This window comes from Micropterus salmoides, unplaced genomic scaffold (genome assembly GCF_014851395.1).
Source record: "Micropterus salmoides isolate LMB-PRFRI ecotype aquatic unplaced genomic scaffold, ASM1485139v1 Ms_hic_scaffold_13, whole genome shotgun sequence".
Taxonomy (NCBI): Eukaryota; Metazoa; Chordata; class Actinopteri; order Centrarchiformes; family Centrarchidae; genus Micropterus; species Micropterus salmoides.
In genome coordinates this window covers 12,490,015-12,504,649 of record NW_024040374.1, presented here as the reverse complement: position 1 = coordinate 12,504,649, position 14,635 = coordinate 12,490,015, and the positions used below count along the sequence as shown (strand labels likewise).

General features: G+C 40.7%; 1 protein-coding gene across 1 annotated transcript in view; it reads right to left on the bottom strand.

Annotated features, from left to right (window-relative positions):
• ptprsa (protein tyrosine phosphatase receptor type Sa) overlaps positions 1–14,635 on the bottom strand; it is a 242,735-nt gene that overhangs the window by 189,348 nt on the left and 38,752 nt on the right. Inside the window, exon 2 of the mRNA XM_038715594.1 lies at positions 5,080–5,170. The gene's annotated coding sequence lies outside the window, so the exon portion shown is untranslated. The remainder of the gene's footprint in view (positions 1–5,079; positions 5,171–14,635) is intronic.

The window sequence follows — 14,635 nt, the reverse complement described above, 5'->3', positions numbered from 1 at the left end:
TGGGTTGGCTGACTGACTTGCTGGCTCTCAGTGGCTCCGTCTTCCTTTTTTGGTAGTGGAGGGTGGGGGGATGGTGGCAGCGGGGTAGTGGATGGGGAAGCAGTGGTGCTTTGTTTACACACGGGGTCATGAGATCAGAGCACCAGAGTGCCATGGAGCAAACACAGATCACTTAAAGACAGTAAGAGAGCGAGTGAGTCATTGCTTCACGGCCATCAACTGGTTGGATCAGGGCAGATTCACTGTGAAAGAGTGTGATGGAGAGTGACACACACACATACACACACACACACACACACACACACACACACACACACGCTTACTGTTTTATTTATTTTATTTTATTTTTAATATATATATATTTTTTAAACACACACACACACACACACAAACACACACACGCTTACTGTTTTGTTTATTTATTTATTTTAAATATATATCTTATTTTTTTAACACACACACGCTTACTGTTTTATTTATTTATTTTATTTTATTTTTTAATATTTCTTAATTTTTTTTTTAACACAAACACACATATGCTTTGATTACTTTACGCTTTAATTACTTGTTTAATGAAATGTATGTGGCTGATTGTTCTTATGTTGTATGTATGATGCTTTGGCAATGTTGTTGTTACACATTCATGCCAATAAAGCTAATTTGAATTGAATTGAATTGAATTGAGTGTGTGTGTGTGTGTCTGTGCGAGTGAGAGGGGGAAGGAGGATAACAGTGCATACTTTGGTGAAGCTTCCACCGGTAATTTCCACACCCATACACATTCTGGTCTTTCGTTACCCTCTCTTGCTCTCAGGCCCTGGACAGAGGGGAGTCAGTAGGAAGGAAATTAAAGGCAACCATCCTTATAGTTTTGCTCTTGTCCGCTTGACTGCCTGCCTGCCTGCCTGCCTGCCTGCCTGCCTGCCTGCCTGCCTGCCTGCCTGTCTGCCTGCCTGCCTGCCTGCCTGCCTGCATTCCCTGGGCAATGTTTATGCTGTGCCCTGCCAAGGACAGAATAGATTCGCCCACACAGCACTGTGCTCTCAACCAGAACCTAAGCAGGTCTGGCAAGCCTGAGCCACAGTCCCATTCACTCTCACTACTCTGGATTAGGCCCTCTGGCCTGGGGCAACACAGCGATGACTGCATTAATAGACCTAAGATAGCATCTCTCCACCCCACCCTAAAAATATATATCCAAGTCTTTTATTATAGGACACATCAGCAGGTTGTTTATTTTGATCCATCAGCTACCCCAAAGTTTAGGAGCATAGTTTGCAAACTACTTTGGGAAGTGCTGAAGTTTTGCGTGTGGGCAGGGTCAGCCAAAGCCCTACAAGTGGTATAAACTGCTGTAAAGATGAGTTCAAACTCAATGTAACAGGTTGTCAGAATTTATTGTTGAGTGGCACAGTAATGACTAAATTACGCTTGGATGTGCTCCAAAGAAACAAAATGGAAAACTGTGTAATTATAATACAAAACATAAAACAAAAAGGAGAACTTTAAAATGATTCACACTGCATAGCTTTCCAGCATCACTCTGAGGAAAGTGTAATAAGCTAAACATCTTCCATTCCCAAATACCATGAAATTACATGCACTGGCATAATCAAATTCATTACCTCCAAACTTGAGGTCAATTTACATTTCTTTATATGCCGCTACAAATAACTGGAGCATATATAATTGAATAATGCTAATTCATTGCTGTGTTTTTTGTCTCCTCTCTTTATGATGTATATTAGGGTTGTTTCTAACACAGAAAGCATGCAGTGAAAGCACTGCTGTGATGAGGATGGTGGCAGCTCACAGGGCAAATTATCCAGTCTGTCAAACTCCCAGCGCCTTGCTATGGATAACACTGCTCTGCAAGAACACAGTTCCTCTTGATGGCTGCTGTAAAGATTAGCAGAGCTTTGTTTAATTGTGCTGCTAACATCCTAGGAGCCACTTAAAAGCTGCTGCTCACTTTTCCTTATAAACTGTCCTTAAAGCTCAGCCAACAGTTGCTGTTGCCTGTTGCCTGTACATTCAGGTGCAAAGGCCTTAGGGATTTGGCCAAGTCAGGTATGCTCAGAGGACCTGGAGAGGGAGGCACCTGAATCAGCAACAACTGGTAATCATCAATATATCATTATATTTCAAAATGTAAAATTTAAACAGAACATAAATGTCAATAAAAAGTCTTTGTGGGCTGATAAAATGATTTCAAAATGTTATATATTCAAATGCCAAATGTTGACTGTACAATTTTAAACCAAGACAGCCTCCATGGGGCCCCACAACTGGTATCTAGAGGCTATATTTCCACTTTAAAGCAATCAGACTGAAGTGTTTTGCACCAAACAACTGAACAAGTGATACATCTACCAACTGATTTAAATTACCACCCTTAGAACTAAACACTCTTCTCACTATTTGGAATAAACATCAAACATCAAACATTATAGTCCCTGAAATTTTGTCCAATTACATGCTTCCCCCCCCCCTCTCTAGAGGTGGATGCCTAATTTTAAGGAAAACTAAAACTTGCAAATTACACCTGCTTGTAAAGTACAATCTAACACTGATGACCTTTTATCAGTGCACACCCAAAGGTATCCTCTCTGGAGGTGTAATGAGGGGTTTGGTCTGTAAAAGACCTGAAGCAGCTCAACAAAACTATCACATATGAACATTTGTTTAGTCTGCAGGCAATCAGACTCATCAACACGTAAAGCATGCAAGGCACCGGTGTTATTTTAATGTACAGTGTTGGTATAATGCCATCGCTTGCATTAACATCATCATTTTTCTTTTTAATGAATAATGTTTATTTCTATTGGTTATTACATAGAACATATGTTCTTTTTGTTGGTAGTTGTGTGGTACTGTCTAGAAGTGAAGACAGAGCACAAGCATTTTATTGCATTGGAAGCCACGCCTGTACTTTGTAATAACTCGACTCAGCTAAATTATGACTAAGATTATAGTTTATTTTGGTGAGTAAACATTCAAACAAAGTGTAAAATGTGCCACTTCTTGTGCCCTGGCTGTGTTTTAAACCACTGAAATACTGGTGATAAATGACTCACAGGCAGGCAGTTAAACCCAGTGGATCTAATGTGTAAGATGGTCTTCCCTCTGCGCTCTTTCAGTTTCCAGCTTGTTGAGCCCATAGCAGGGTGTCCAGATGTACTATCTCTTTCCACCACTTCTGCAGTCAAATGAAGCAGGTCACTGAGGTCTCACTACTATCGCAGCCCAATATGCCAAATACAGCTGTTAATATGAGGCTGGTGGCCTCCGGCGACGAGGTGACGAGAAGCAGGCCGCCCTCTGCACATGCAGAGGGGATGTCTGAATCTGCACCCATTAGCTCATTCTCAGTTTCTGCATGTCTATCAGCACTAATAGTCAAGTGATGACATGGAAATGAGATTGGGGTGTGCAGTGTATGTAATGGCAGTGGAATCAACTACAGTAGATATTTCAGCTCAAAATTAACAATAACTACGCCATATAACCAAGAGATAGCATTTTGACCTGATTGTGGAATATATGGATGGACATGATTAATCAACACATCCACACATATCTAGTAGCTAGGCCTATATCATTAAAATGAAAAAAAAAAAAAAAACATGTTTAATATTAAAAACAGAGACACTTGTATTCTCTGACATGTTACCAGAATTGGTCAACTTTTTGTTTATGCTTCTCCTTAAGAACATTAATTTTGGAGACTGGGGATAAAGTCAGTTGAATTATGATGATATGTGAGTGATAGATTGAGTACAAGAATGGAGACTTTTTCAGTCTTGCTATAATGTTGTTTTTAGTACTTAGTTGTTGGTTTTTTTTACTTTTAATTAATTTTGTTTTTGTCTTCTCTGCCTCTCTCTTTGTGTGTGCTAGCTGGTATAAACTAAATGTGCTCTCATGTGCTCCAGGAAAAAAAAGTTAAACAAATAAACAAATCATACTATTAGAATTAAAATTTCAATGAAGAGAGGCCTAGGATGTCATTTAACAAGGTGTCTAATCTCAAGAGGATGCCAAACGCTGCATACAGTGCAAAAATTATTCATTAATCAATTTCAAAGAGAATACGTGAGGAAACCTTTTAAAATGAATTCTGCACTTAGTAGTATGCACCAACGCCAAGAGGACTGAATATGAATGAATCTGAATGCAAAAGTCAGGTGACTGAATACATTACTCTCTTAAACTGATGCGCGACAGCCTCCAGGTCTTAAAACCAACAATGCAGTGTGTTGGATGAAGGATTTGCCGAAGTACAGGAGAAGCTCCTCAATGCCAGCTTGCTGTGGCTCAATATGGATCGATGGGTATAGCACAGGGAGCAAGGAAATTTGTGAAGGAAGATGACGATGTGTCACGTCACAGAGATCATTAGGGAAAATAAGGACTGGATCTGCAGTGACCGACACCAAACTTCAGTAAACTTTTACACTGTTTTGTGAACGTCTTTACCCAAAATTCTTAACAAGAGTGCACAGACAATGTACAGAGCATACAGTATGAATTCATAAGCAGTAACTTTGGTGACTAAGCAGAGGAATCTATTATTGAATATGTCCAGTTTTCTCTGTGTGGAGCCCAAGGTTGCAGTCCATCAATGACAGAAAAAAGGTAGGTATTAGACAAATAGGAGTTATCTGCAGCTTCTCAGTTGGGGGTGTGGGGGTGGGGGGTAAGATGGTCTGTCACAGACCAAGTTTGTAAATTACAAATAAAAAATAAGTGCATTTTAACATAAAAAGACTTTGCCTGCCGCATGTTTGAATATAACTATTAAATGCCATCTGCAGTGGTGTGAAACATGAGGACTACGAAGGTACGACCTGTAACCAAAGGCAGAGATAGAAAGATGGAAAGGTGGAAGAAGCAAGTAACAAATGTAGGAGGAATATTGATGGACTGAAAAAAACAAAGATCTGATGATTAACAAAGCATGAAATTGTGCCACACATTGTAATATCAGCTATTATGCAGGGTGTGAGACTCCTTCTGGAAAACAAAATAATTCTCCTAATATGGCGGTGCACTATGTAAAACATATTAGACACTTACCGCTGGGTTGTTTTCAAAACCTCTTTAGCTTCATATCTTCAGCTGCTCCAGTGGCTTCTTCTTCTACTCCTTGTTGCTTGCTCACTTGCACCTTTAAAGTAGATAGAAAAAGGGGAGAGGGAGAATGAAAGAGAAACATTAATGAAAGGGACTACAAAATGAACTGCCTCCTCAAGTGGTAGGTGGGGGAATTTTGACGAACGCTGAAATGAGTTTCTCTCTCTCCCTCTCTCTCTTTGCCCTTTGTGACCAAAGGACGACAGTTCTGGCGAAGAGGAGGCTTGCCGCTGATTGCCTGAGAGCGGTGGAGTGCGAATCTGCATGAAATCCCCCCTGGCTTTTTTTTTTGATCATTTTCTCCTTCACGTCTCTAATGAGCCTGGTCCAAATCTGCGGGTCCTTATCTGAATGTGTGTGGGTGTGTGCGTGAGAGTGTTTCAATATTCTCCCATGTACTGTATCCATAATTTTATGGTTTATATAGCAAATTGTGTATATGGAGGGACGCAACTGTGTTTGTGAGCACTAATGATGTTTGAGTGTGCGTTTATGCTTGTGTTTGAGTTTACAGTGTAATTTTAACTACTTAAATATGAGTGCATATTGTATATCTACATGCATTTTTCTTTGTTTGTACATGTAATTATGCTTGTGCTTGTGTGAGTTTCTATGCTTCTCGAGGCCATGTGTACTGCACCATAACCTCACTCGATATTCAGTCGATACTCTCAGGCAGGTCTGCAGCTGTGGGCGACCATGAGTCCACTCTAAGGAGCTTCCACTGAGCAGCTGAGGAAGGTTATCTCCAGTGAAAGGTCAGAGGAGCTCATCATTACCCTGCACCCAGAGTCCTTCTAGATAACGATCATTGCTGAAATGCACGACACTGGGTATGATCGATTAATATCCTATAGGAGAGCTTCCCCAAATGCACTACATGGCTTTGACTATATATGTTTAAGTTTATGTTGAAAAAACGGAGTTGAAAATACCATATTTGTGCAAGTTCTTCATACCGAGATCAAATTACTATGCAGATAGAGTGCAAATAAGGAGAACACATAATTCATATTAAGTGCAAATGCAGTGCCCATCATAGGATATCATATCGACATGGCATAACATGGGCCTACTTTCCATGCTTTGAAACTTGAATTATGCTAACTGCAGTTTCTTAAGCTTTCTGCTTCTTTAAGCAATTAAAATGTGAACGTTGATGTCATCTGGGTGTGATGCTGAAACTGAACTTCCACTTGCAGATGTATTTAAAATTAAAATATTAACCATTTATGAAATGAAATTGATACATCCTTAAAAAGTCCTATGAAAATTGATGTTAATAAGACAACTTTATACATTGTTGGAGGAGGAAAAAAGGAAATATTTGGCATCAGAAGAGACAACACATTTCTACTGACTCCTATCTAGCCTGATGTTATTGACTTCCCTCCTCCTCCCCCTCTGTCTTTGGCTCATGAACTGGTCGCTGCTTGTAGACAGTTTCCCAGTATCCTCTTAGGGCATTATTACCTCAACGGCTGACGGTCAACATGATCCTTTACTGTGAAAGGCCACAGTGGTCAGGTTGACCCTCACTGGCCAGCCAGTGTCAACTAACAGGCTGGCTGTAGAAGGATGCCCTGATACACTGACTGCAGCACAGGGAGAGTATGGAGTGAGATGAGGGAGATATGGATGTGTGTGTGTACGTGTGACTACATGGGTTTGTGAACATGTTACATGTTATGCATATGCTGGCAAATGTAGAACTTATGAAGCTCAATGAAACTGTGTGTGTCTGTGAGCGTATGAACGTGAGTGTGAAATACATTTTGGATGGGCTGAATTTGAAAACAAGCAGTGAAAAATAACTGTTTAGATGTAAAACACACGTGTGGCTGCTGATACACATGAGCATGTACGCCCGTGTCAGTGAGAGAGAGAGGGAAAAAAGTGGCCGAATCTGCAATACCCACTCCTCCCACACGCCTGGCTGCCAAGACATGCACGGGGGAATTTGTTTAATGTACAGCATTTATTCACTGCACACACGCTGTTGCACTACCGCTTCCTCCATCGCATGAGACACTCCCTTGGCTGGGCGAGTTGCCATTAATCAGCCGGAATGAAGGGTTAGCCGAACAGCATGGAAGCTAAAGCTCGTCCTAAATCAACAATTAAGATTTCGTTTCTCAGAATAACTTGCAGGTGAGAGCATGATGCTCAAACTCTCAGTGTTAATAACTTAACGGGGGTTAAGTTATGCTTCATCCACTCATGTGGAAAGCAGCTCCGGTTTGTTTTCTCATGACCCTGCAATATACTGGCATTGAATTTAGTCACCGTGCTGAGACAGATGGCCGAGCATCATGGTGCATGGCAAATTGGGAAATGAAAACATGCATGCTCTAACGTGGGTCCATGTATTTTCTCCCCAGCAACGTGACCACATACAGCACATTCAGAATAGAGGAACAGGGAAGTTGCACTCACTGAGCATGTACATGAAAAAATAAAAGCGCAAAAGTAAGAAAACATAAGGCTGACCTATTCTTTGCAAATGTCAATGGGTCTGCTACTTGAAAAGTAAAAAAACTGCACATTTCAACTTCCCATGATGAAATGTCAACACAGTTTCTACCTTTATGTGACAAAAGTAGAGAGACCTTTTCTCTTAGAATGAAATTTTTTTTTACCATGGTAGCACTTCTGTCTTCCTGTCCTGTCCTCACCTCACCCTTACCCTCACCCACCCACATCCTCACTCTCCATTGTTCTCCAGGTATAAAAGGATTGATATGCCCTTAAGCAATTAAAAACCAGATCTTCACGAGAGCAAGGACAAGTGAAGAGAGCAGAGAGGATGACAAAAGAAAAGGGGAAGTTGAGGAAAATGGGTGTGCAGCACAGAGAAGGTGTGAGTGAAAAGGAGGGGAGAGAAATGTGAAGTTAAGGTAATCAATAAGAAGATATGTGCCAGGGAGAAAAACGAGAAAATTGGGAGGAGGAAGAGTTCAGAGACAGCAGACAGTGACAGGGGAGGAGCAGATATGTCAAGAAGGGAGAGGAGGAGGAGTCAAGAAGGGACAAGTTGAACAAGAGGAAAGCAGTGAGGAAATGACAGGTGAACACAAGCCAAAGGGAAAAGACAGAAGAGAAGACAGGTGGAGAAAAGAAAATCTAGGGTGGGAAGTAAAGATGAGTGGAGAGGAAAAGACAAGAGAGGAGATAATGGGGGAGGAGTCAAAAGAATGAGCCAATAGGAAGCGAGAGTGGAATAGAGAGGAAATGACAAGTCGAGAAATAAGACCAGAGAAAATGGGGGGGGAGAGCTCTACAATACACACTCATGAATTCATATATGATAAGAGTTTGACTCCAAATGTATTTATCTTGCTTTTAAAAATGACATAAAATTAAGGCAAGTAATGGTATTTCCCAAAAGGATGGGTACCTTAAGACCTCTGTAGACAAAATTAGAAACACACTGGAACACTGGACAAGGATTTCTGGGAAACTGATAAGGACATGCAATGGTATCATCTCATCCTTCCTGAAAAATCAAACCATTAGGGTGGAAGAGATAATAAAATTACAAACTTTTGTTGCCATTTCTTTGACACCATTTACCTTTTAATGGTTTCACAATGTTATGTCAATGTCATGCAGTCACATTTCATTGTGCTCAACTGCTCATATGCCCAAACCATGCTGCAGTGTTATAGTAGTATAGAAAGTTATTCAGATGAACAAAAATTATTAGCTTTAAAGCATCCCTCTTTGCTCATATTTGCTACATACTATAACATCTCTTTCAGTTTAATTAATATCACAGAGCAGAAGGCAGCCAGATTTGTCTTCTGGCATATTACTAAGCATTCTTTTCTTTATCAGGAATGTAAGCACCCCGACCTTAACGGTGCAAAGGAAGATGCACTTGGAATTCAATGAATTTATAAATGATTGCCCTCAACACTGTAATAGTACACATACAGTGCCCTGGGTTTTGTATCATATTTTCTGAAGCACTTTTAATGCCTTACAAAAAAGACTGCCTAGATGGCATTAAGTGTTCTAATAATAAGAAATGTCACACAAATGTCATAGGTGAGATTCTTTCACAGTCGCAATGTAGCTATCTACAGCTGTGTGTGCCCTCCTGATACAGTGTCCTTGAACACGTTTCTGCCTGTTCACTCACTGTAAACTGCTCGGGTTTAGAGCATTGGCTAAATGCCGAAAAATGCAGATGTGAAAAAGGAGAATCGACCTTATGAAAATAACTGTTTCAATTCAAAGCCATGTAGGAAGGCACTGAGGCACCAGTCAAGGCTCCTCTGGGCTCTGAGAAAGAAATAATGAGACATTCATTGGATAATAACCTCCTTTAGTCATTCAAATATATTCCAATCTACTCCAAACAGCATTCTGACCCACAAAATACTGCAAATGACCAAATGTCTACATTTCTTGCTTTTACCCTCCATTTGTTTTGTGCCATTACTGTACATATACCCAGCTATACAGGGAATTAATCCATCTGTTAAGGACTGCGTTCTTCCTGCTAGGCTACATCAGCGCAAAGTTTGAGAAAAACAGTTTAAAAGGTCTATCTACTGGTTTTATTATGAAGAAATTAAAGGTTAGGGTAAGTGTTTGGTCATGGTCACTGTAAATACAAAAACTTTCAGACATGCATCCTCTTACAATACTGGTAATAATCTTGTATAGTGTTTCCTGTGTTCATTCATTCCAGCTGAGTGGATGAATAAATTAATATCTAGCAAAACTCTGTACATACAGAATGTGAGCAAACAGGAATTAAATGAGACAAGAGTCCCAACTGAATGTCCTGTCATTCAATGCCTGTGCACTGTCAGATATTACAAAACAGTCAGCAGAGTTTGCTATCAAGTAACAGTAAGAGATGAAACAGATATGAATATGATTAGTACTTTCACTGGTAGAAGTGGTAGCGAGCATCCCTCGCACTCAGGGTGGTCACTAAGGCTTCAATAGCAAAATAAGTTTTAAAATCCATCAGTGAGAAAACAGAAAACACTCTTCTTCCTGGCTATCATAACTTTTTAAACTCGCCACTGTCCTCTCTCTCATGCACCTGAAGCCAAATATTGTGCATGCATGGAGCTCATTCTGTTAATGTGCTGTCAAATGTGCTGAATGAAGCAGTAAGGAACATACGTAAAAGTCACTAATGTCTGAAAGATAAATTGCCATCACTTTAACAGCCAGCAATGTTATGTGTTCCATGTCTGAAATTAAATTTATTTTTTTTAAAAAGAAGCAAAAAGTTAAGTTATTTTATCCACCCATTTCTCAATTAAAAACACTGTGTTGTTTTGCACAGAATGACATAACATAGCCAACATTTTAGGTTTTCTGAAAAAAACTATGTGAAAAGCCTTTTTGTCAAAGTGCCTCAAATTCACTGAAATTGACAAGATTTGCCTTCAAAAACCCAACTCCAAACACAACCAGAGTGCCTTTGTCCTGCAACCTCATTATTCTCCACGGCTTCTAACTAATCCTGTACCTCTGTGCTCTGTCAGAGAACCTCCACACACTCAAACACAATTTTCAGATGAAACACTCCGGCAATGAGCCACTCCGACTGAAGTTTCATTAGTGGGGCCTGTTTTGTGCAGATAAAGTGCAACAGCGTCCATTATAATAACATGCTCTCAGCAGAGCCCCAGTCATAATTGCTGCCATGCAACATTGGATAAAAAGTCTATGAAGTGACCTGTCTTATGTAGACAGAAAGGAAACGACACTTTTCTAGGCTATAATTCCAAGATATTATACAGACAGAAATCCCTGCTTTTAATAGAAAATTTAAAGGCAGATATACCTTGCACACAAGGTACTTCTTAATGCTTACTTAAGTTTTGGAGTAAATGTATCGTTTTGCATGTGTAGATTGTGCTTGCTTGTTCTATAGTGAGACTGTCGGCATGCTGTATGCGGTGACTGATATTCAATTAGTCCGCCTGTCACCTCTACACAGCCCGGCATTCCAGCACTCAGTAAATCAGCTTACCTGACAGCACACAGGTCGATATTAATATTAACGCCTCCATAAATAATGTTATTGTAGGCCCTCATGTTAATGGTTCATGATATGATGGACATGATAAAGTACAGCACATGTTCTATTGTGAAGGTTCATGGGTTTAACAGGGAGAGAGAAAGATAGACAGACTAAATCCCCTTCGATGTCCTTTGATAGGGACGTCGGTGACATTGGGTTGAAAATGCGCCGAGGTGGTCACAGCTGTGTTCCCAAGCCTGACTGGCTAGGGGATGGGGAGGTTGTGAGTGTGTGTGTGTGGTATATTGGTGGGGGGTTAGAATGGGAGGCTGTTGGGACTGGACACAGCGGATTAATTATTATAAATCACCTCCCAGGCCACATGTTTATGGTTGCTATGCAAACTGTTGTCTGACTATCCGATTTCCCTCTCGTACACTGCAGTGTATGCATTGTGTGTGTGTTTCTGACGAGAGAGGTCCAGGGTTGAGTAGAAGCATGGCTTTGCTGTTTTATGACAATGGCCCATATTTCATTTTGACAGCAAACATATCACCATAACGTCTTTATGTGGCTGCTGCAAATCTTTGTATTAACCATTGGCTAAAAGAGATGGCTGTCGTCAAACTGAGACCATGGGGTGCTCGAAAAGTCAGCTTGTTAACTTGACCTAGTGGCCAAAACCAGGGTATCAGTCATTCCATTTAGAGAGTCCAAAGCTTCAGGACCTGTGTGCAATGTGGAAACTTGCTGTCTCTTCAATTTCCTGCCAATCTTGGATGCTTACATATAATTTTTCGTTTTTTATATCACTAATGCAGAGATGAAATTTACAGAGGACTGCACAGCCCTGCTGCATATCCACATAGTTGAAAATATTTCATACAACTACCTTCTCAGTACATACACTCCACTACCTGGTGGCCTTTGAGCAGCTTCACTGGTTCAAACGCAAAGTTCAAGGGAAGCTCTCATGTAGGCGCAAAGGGAGAGAGGAGTTTAACTTATTCGCTTGCTCCTCCTCACAGACATAACTTCCAACATGCAAATTCAAAGTGGTGATGTCACGGTCAAAAGTCACAAGCTTCTCCGAACCCTCTCTTAGCTGTGGCATAATTTGGGAGTAGTAGCACATTTCAAAATGTATGCCTTAAGGGTTTGGCATTATCAACAAAGCATCTGAGCAGTTCATCATCATGAAATAATCATAACATTCAAATTCCCATTTCCTATGTTAAGATGCTCCTTCTTTCTACAATGTTGAGAAATATATAAAAAAAACTAACAAACATGTTTTCCCTTCGCAGTCAACAGCTCGCAAATAATTAAATGAACGAATAAATCAGTGCAGAGAAATATTAATCAGCTCTCATGCTCATCTGTGAGGGAGGAGGTGACTGATGCACTGCATGGTGATTGGTGGGGAGAGGAGAAGATGGGTGTCCACACACACACACACAAACACACACACACATTCTGGGTCATCCAATGTATTATTACAGTCGGCCATTGTAGAGAATTCTGGGAACGATTTCCAAACTGACTTTGGCTTGTGTCATGATGTCACCTCCCACTGTCCATTACACACACTTGCATGCACACGCACAGACACACACACACACACACGCACACACACATACACACAACCTCCACCAGCCCTGGACCAGGGGCTTTGCAAAGCCTGGATCATCCCCGCTAATCCACATTCATTAAGGATGAACTGCATGATAGCGTGCCACCACCAGCAGCCTCCATGCCCCCACCCCAGTTTACCCCACTTGCACACTCACCCCTCCACCGTGAATAAATGGCAGCTTTGGTGGTGATTTTAATAAATTATCGCAGGTTGTTGCTAGCATGCTTGTTGTTGCTGCTTGAGTAAACAGAAGGCCTGCCACACCTGTCTGTGCTAATCAGGCCCGGTTTAATTAAGAGCGACAAAGCTTTTATTTCACGGCAGTGAAGGTGACGTGTGTTGACCAAGGGATGTTGAGTACTCTTCACTACACTCTCATGTCTTCAAACGGAAGAGGAATTCAACATGAGACAAGCTGTGGGGTGACAGAGCTGGTGAATCACTTTACTCTGGTAAAATCTAAAAGCATTCAGAGTTTTAGCAAAACTTCAAATCAATTATTCAAACACTTTCATTGTTCCTCAGGATGGAAGAGAAATAGTTTCTGCACTCAACAGATTTTACCCGAGGATGGGAACAGAAATAGAAGGTTCATCCTCAGCGCTTCTCCACATCGCTGAGAAGGGCACTAACCAGTGGAGTCTACCTACAAGCCCCTTGGGCTGAAGAAAAAATGCCACATGGATACTTCCCTTCCAGCTCTCCGCCTCCGAAATAACTCTCCCTCTGTGAGGTTCTTAAATAAATTACAGATATGCTATCCTCCCAAGATGTGATCTCTGTTCTCCAGTGCAAATTAAAAATTTAAGCCCATTTAGGTTGGTGCCCAGTGTAACTTGAAGCAGTGTGGTTTCGAGGGGCGATATCCAACCAGAGATGTGTCACAGCAGTCCTTAGTAGTGATACTTGTTGCTCTGGGCCCTGCATCCGGAGAGGAAGCAGGGTGGCCTTGATGTTAGAGAGAATATTGTGAAACTAAAAGGTCACAGGCTTGATCTCACAGCACAACAGCGTTCCTACCCGCAGCTATGTGCCGTGTCAAAGTGTCAAGATACCAAATTCTAACTTGCTCACTCTGTGTGACACCATGAGCCAAAAGCCTAAAATGTAAAATATGCAACTTCAAAGATTCTACTTTGAGGACAATGCACTATGTCCCAGTTTTATTTTCAACCAGCCTGCCCTCCTATACTCTTCAGAGCCATATACAAAGTTCAAATTGTCAACATGAAAATGAGACGTCTTGGAGAAACTTAGGCTTGAGGTGTTTAACTTGGCTTGTACAAAGATAAGCTGGGCTTTTTTTATGGATCACAATGAACATCACCATCTGTATAGACTTTTGGGCTTTCAAATTGACTTGGACTTGATAAAATGTGACTTCCACAGCATTCACTACAAAATAGTCAATAGGGGTAGATGCAAGTATAACAAGAATACAATGAAATTACACTGCAATTGTTTACATTTTTGCTCATCAGCAGATACCTCGCTTAACCAAAGTGGTTGATAATAAAAACAGCAGTATAAAACTGAAACACCTGATCAGCATTTCAACAAATTAATATTACAGTGTCCAAGGATCTTATCCATAGCTCCAAAGATCATGTTTGACAGTGAAATACTGTATATGTCCAAATAATCACAGCGATTTGAATCACTAACATCAATTAATAAACTAAACAAGTCCTTCTGAAGACAAACACAGTATGCCAAGAGAAACAGGAGAACCACTTACCACTAATACTTGATTATTAAAAATAAATACACCAGAGGATTGCCTGGGAGGTTTGCACATCAGCAAAGCACAACCTATTTATTTAATGCTTTAGAGATGGGTAAGGAGCACAAAGGCTAATTAGGTGGGA